The sequence below is a fragment of the Leguminivora glycinivorella genome, chromosome 11 (assembly GCF_023078275.1).
Source record: "Leguminivora glycinivorella isolate SPB_JAAS2020 chromosome 11, LegGlyc_1.1, whole genome shotgun sequence".
Taxonomy (NCBI): Eukaryota; Metazoa; Arthropoda; class Insecta; order Lepidoptera; family Tortricidae; genus Leguminivora; species Leguminivora glycinivorella.
This window is the reverse complement of record NC_062981.1, coordinates 23,881,602-23,887,601: the sequence shown is the minus strand read 5'-3', so window position 1 is coordinate 23,887,601 and position 6,000 is coordinate 23,881,602.

The following is a 6,000-nucleotide window of genomic DNA, read 5'->3' as shown; positions in this document are numbered from 1 at the left end:
CGTACCAAAAAGGTACAACAGGAACCCTTATGGTGCGACTCTGTCCGTCTGTCTGTCCGTGTGTCACATTCCTAAATATCTCGAGAACTACTAATGCTATCAACTTGAAATTTGGAATAGTTGTGAACATTGTGAACCTCTACAAATAGAAGGTATAGTTTTTTTAAATTTATTAATTTTAATTGTAGAAAATGGCCAAAATGAAAGGGGGGCAAACTGTAAATTTCAAGTTACTAGGTCAAGTGGGGTATCGTTAGAAATAACTCAAATTGAACGTAAATAAACTATTTTTTATATTTTTTTTGTTTTGAAAAAAAAAAAAAGAATTTTGAAGTAAAATGTAAAAAAAAAAATACCGCCCCCCCCCCCCTTATCTCCGAAGTTTACCAACGAAAAATTATGAAAATTTTAGGAAACATAGGTTTTATGCTAAATATTACAGGAAAAATATAATCGTGTTTGTATCTTGAAAACTTTTTTTTAATTCACAAAAAACTTTTCAGATTTTTATTTTTAATTTACCCACCTTTGCGGATGTATATAGTACTTCAAATTAATACGAGATGTTACGTAAATCATCTTCTTTCCAATAAAGTAAAAATTGTTTAAATCGGTTAACATTATAAAGAATAATCCCTGAAAAACCAACATACTATGGTCGCGCGAATTAGTTAGCGAATTCACCGAGAGATAGCGCTATACACAATAATGCTCATTAGTACCTATATTTTTGTCTTCTAGTCAAGTCGTTAGAGTTATGTGAAAACATGAGATTATTTTAACTGGGGAGTTTGAAAGTTTGTACGGAACCCTCGGTGGGCGAGTCCGACTCGCACTTGACCGGTTTTTTTATTTCAGCCTGCATATTGATTCGATTTTGGTGATCAATAAATATTTTATTACCTAACGATAGTTCTGACAGGTTTCTCGAGTCTTGATTTGACCAACAAAACAACAGACAAGCGTTCACAATTCACATGCTATGTGCCTGTCGAACCAACGCGACACTCGCGAGTACAAAGTACGGCCACAGTTATTGCATCGTCGGCATAAACAGCCTCTTCCTTACAAGGATGTCGCTTAATAAAACCTGCTACATGCCCAACTTACCCTTTCCTTCCTCATCTCCTTATGACTTACAACTTAGGGTTGAGTTGAAGTTGAAGGAGAAGTAGGGGTAAGTTGGTGGACGGGCGCCCGCGGCTCTCAATTAAGCCCACCATAACGAAAACAGACTTGAGACGTTTGCGAGCACCTTGTCGCTTTGATACCGTCCACGGTAGTGTGGAGAAAAATTGTTGGTTGCGAGTCTTTATCGTTGAGCCTGAATTTCAACTAGATATTAGTAACTGCATGAAGAAAGTCCCCGTTTATAAAGGATTTAGCTCCTTGTGTCAGGCTTCTTCATTTCAAATAGTTTTCTCGTACGTGTATCCGCGTTCCGTCATATTTTGAATCTCAAAATTTCCATTATTTGTGGAAAGTTTTGTGTTCAGTGTGTACTTACACACTGCATTCAGTTCAGATATTGACAGAAATTAGGTAGTCTGTTCGGAAAATGAAGAGTCACTTTCCGAGCAGACTCTAAGAAATTCATCTGCTTTACCGACAATATATTTTGTAAGCAGAGTAGTACAAGAGTTAGAAGCCACAAAATAATTTATAGACAGTCTTGTCCTACAGCCAGTCTTCTCCACACTCACTTCTCTTGTAGAGCATCACACTCGTTAGTTATGTCAATGTTGATGAAATTACTACAGTATGGGGTTCTTCAAAAAGGAGTGTACAAGTTTCTAATGGGTCGACAACGCGCATGTGGCACCCCTTGAATTGCAAGCGCGCATAAGTTACGGTGACCGCTTTCCATCAGGTGGACAGTATGCCTGATTGCCACCGACGTAGTATAAAAAAAAAACACTTTTTGCCTGAAGCCTTGAAATGAAACTCACGAGTTGTCTCAGCACTAGTCCAAGATACTAAGTGAATGTAGCGGCGAGTTAATGTGACTGACATGGTTGCAGCGTTTTTGGAGGCTGCTCCGCCCTGAAATAATACGGAGGAACATTAATTAAATTACTGTTTGTTTTATAAATTACTCTCTATCCAAGGTCAGGTTACCGTGTGTAACCGGAAAAATGTTTAGAGATTTTATGATTATTTTATTTTGAAGGATAGAAGGTTAAACAGGTAAAATAATCAATAATTGTGGTGCAATAAAAAGGATTATTGCTACACTAGTTATGACTAAGCTGTTCTGACTTCTGAGGCAAAAACTTTGTATTTTATCTAAGTGAGCGACAAAGTACATGTTGCATAATTTAGTTGTTTTCCCATTCTAGTTAAATAATGAACGTTTTCTTTATTTAACCTTTGTAAAATAAGGAAAAGTCTCGTAGCTCAAAAGGTGAATTATGTCTTAAGGCATTCTTTCTCGATCTAACCGTTCACTTGGATTCAGATAAAATGATAACACAAAAACACGTTCAAAGCTTTTTAGATACCGAAGCTGTTTAGTGTTTCTATGTAAAGCTTAAAGCTTGTACTTTTAGCTGTTGAAAAAAGTGTAAACAAACCAGCGCCGTCAAATTTGACAGATCCAGGGGTAGTGAACCTTTTAAGGCCAGATCGAATCTAGAACAAAATTGTAGGTGGCTACTTACTTGGTACTTTTTATTCATGGTCGGTGAGTCGGTCAGCAAGGTGAGAGTAACAATGCGATTCCTTGTATTTTCAGGTATTTAAAAAACTGTGAACAAACCGTCAAATAGTTGTTTATCAGGTAACGTTTGGTTCCTGTTAAAATTTTTGTATTTAAAAATAATTGAGCTCACTACTATAGTCCGTTCCATTCCAAAAATATTTCGCTAAATTTTACCAAATACACATGTACAATTAGACAAGACGAGTGTAAGTACAAGTTTATAATGGGTCGGCAAACGCACATTGCTAATGTGAAACCAGAAAACTGGAGAAGATGCGAAGAACATGTCATCAAGGAAAAGAAAAAAATGAAAGAGTTAGACAACAAGATTGACGATTTGGCCGACAGAATAATAATAAATGTGACAGAATCATCTTCGTCTTCATCCTCATCGTCGTCATCGTCCTCACCAGAAAAAAAGTTAACGTATATACGAGTATAAAGTATTACGTTTCACTTAAAAATATACATATGTTTTCACCATTAAACACATAGAATAGAACATATTTTTTCATATTTTTTTGTTATTTCATGCACAGATAATCTTAATTTTATTTCTATTGCTTTTTTATATGCTTACATGACAAAAAAGCAAATTGTATATGTAATAAGTTGCAGTACCTACGTCAAAACATTTAAATATCTTGGTTTATTAATTGACACAAAGTTTAACTGGAGGCCGCACGTCGCCGAGGTTTGTAATAGGTTAAGATCTGTTTTAGGAAAGTTCTATCAGCTAAATGGAGCAATAAATAAAAAAACATTGCGTGTGGTGTACTACGCACTTGCTGACTCGTTAATTAACTACGGGCTTATTGTTTACGGTCGAACATTTAAGACATATATTAATGATATACGAAACATTCAGATGAGGCTCTTAAAGTTTTTAGTTACAAAAAAGTCAAAGACAAGTGTAATAAGAAATATGACTTATTGTTTTCCTTGTGTAAAATATTACCGATAGACAAACAGGTAAAGTACCTAATAGCCATTGAGTATTACTACAAAGATATGTATAAATTAACTGTTAAAAATATGTATAATACCAGAAGTGTAAGAGAGAAGCGATTAGTACAAAAAAGTGCTAAAAACTACTATGGTGATAGAATGTCCTCATATATAGTGCCAAGAATTTATAATAAAATTAATATTTTAAGACATACTCCAAAAATGTCAAAAACGATGTTAAAAACTAAACTTAAGTCCTATCTATCAGAGGACAACCAGGAGTTATGATAATTTCGATAGTTAAAAGTAAAAAAAAAAAGAAAGTTTAAATTAGTATTAAGTTACAAACATTAAATATTAATCTTAGAGTATTATGTTACGTTTTTGTTTTATATCAAAACTGTATTTAAGTAACTAATGTCTAAAACAATGAGCGCCTCTCGCCATCAAACGTTACAGTTTGGCGAGGATTCCTGTAAACTGTTAATTATAAGTTTAGATTAGATTAGATTAGATTAATTTATTTCTCATTGAAAATGTACATTAAATTTTACATGTCAGAATAAAATAAAATGCATTCACAAAAAGATCGTCATTACACAATATCAAAATAATAATAAATTATAATAATGGTCTAAAATCTAAATCATTCGATGTCAGTAGTAAAATTAAGTATACAGGAAAAAATATAAAAAATATACAACAAAATACCTATCATATATCAAAAGTGACAAATAACTACGAGTATAACTATATTCGGCTAGGCTTTTGTTTATTTTTGTGAATAATAAAAGAAAAAAAAAATTCTCTGTCTTTCATCAAAATTAGTGTGGTACCTATAAATATTACTGAATCAACTAAACTACCATCTAGTATAAAAAAAATACATAAATATAACAATCATCATGTTATGCGGAAGCTCGAAAACACAAATACCAAATTTGGAACAGATGATGATGATGATGATTGATAACAAGCAATGGAAAATGTCAGATAAAATTAAAAATCGCGTAAGGTCTAACTTTATATTTTAGTAGTGTTACACTCAGATTAAAATGCAACCATGAGTTTTAAACCTCTGCAAAATTGGGTACTTTTTGGTTGATGATTCCCTGAAGAAAATAATAATATTAATGAAATGTAATGATGATATGCTTGTATCCATGAAGGTGTGTTATGTTTTGTCAAATTAAACGAAATTACATGTTAGTGGAATGAAATGGAAAATAGTAGTGAACTCAATTTATTTTTAAATAGAGAAATAAAATCAGGAACCAAACGTTACCTAATAAACAGCCCTCAAATTTGACAGCTCCGGTTTGTTTACACTTTTTTCAAGAGCCAAAAGTACAAGGTATAGTTCCGACTTTCTAACAAACAGGATATGAGAATAAAGGCTTAGGCGTGTGAGCCAACTGCTCTACTGGAATACGAACGAAGCGCGAAGACTTGTCTTCATACATTATGCGTGACTTGGACTTCGCCTCTGACTTGCAAGTCGGAAATAGCAGCGCTAATTACTTACCGAGTTGTCGTCATTGAGAACGATTCTGATTTGAGAAACTGTTTTAGGTGTGAACTGGTTTTGATATGACTTTATCTTGATGTTACGCAGGTTTGTACTAATGAGTGCATGTAAAATGAAGTAAAAATCCTGCGTGGATATGTTCAAGATTGTGTCAAAATGTGTACAAAATCAGCTTAAATATGCTTTAATCAAGCACCTTCAGCTTGAAAGCTGCATAAAGTGTGAGTAAGTACATTAGTGAATTAATAGTTTGTATATAAGTATAATTATGTAAATAATGCGAGTTTTTATCTGCAGAATTGTAAATTTTAAATAGTGTTTAATTTAATGTAACTAATTTAACTATTTAATTTTATTTAATTTAATAGGCTCATAATAAATAAATAAATACATATAATAAGTTTTAACCAGTGTGTAAAAGCCATACGATAAATAAATAATTATACATTGCTAGCGGCAAAAGTACAATTTATAACTAAAACATAAATACCAAGTGTTACGAAACCTAATAACCTTTTTAGAAGTGGTATTTTGCTCGTGGTAACGGAATAAAAATACGTTTATATTCATAGCAACAGATTTAAATTACAAATACAATTGAAATACAAATGTAACCGTATTCAGAGAGACCTAGATATTAGGTCCCGAGAGACAAATTGGATTATAATCCAGACCCGGGCAATACAATTCGTTATCCATCAAATTGTTCTCGTTGCTTCATAATTTTGTTCCATAATATCACGTTCCGATATACATTTATTGAAATTAATTCTAGGAGTGTACCTAAATACACGGTGTAATAAAAAGGCCCTTTGAAACTTTG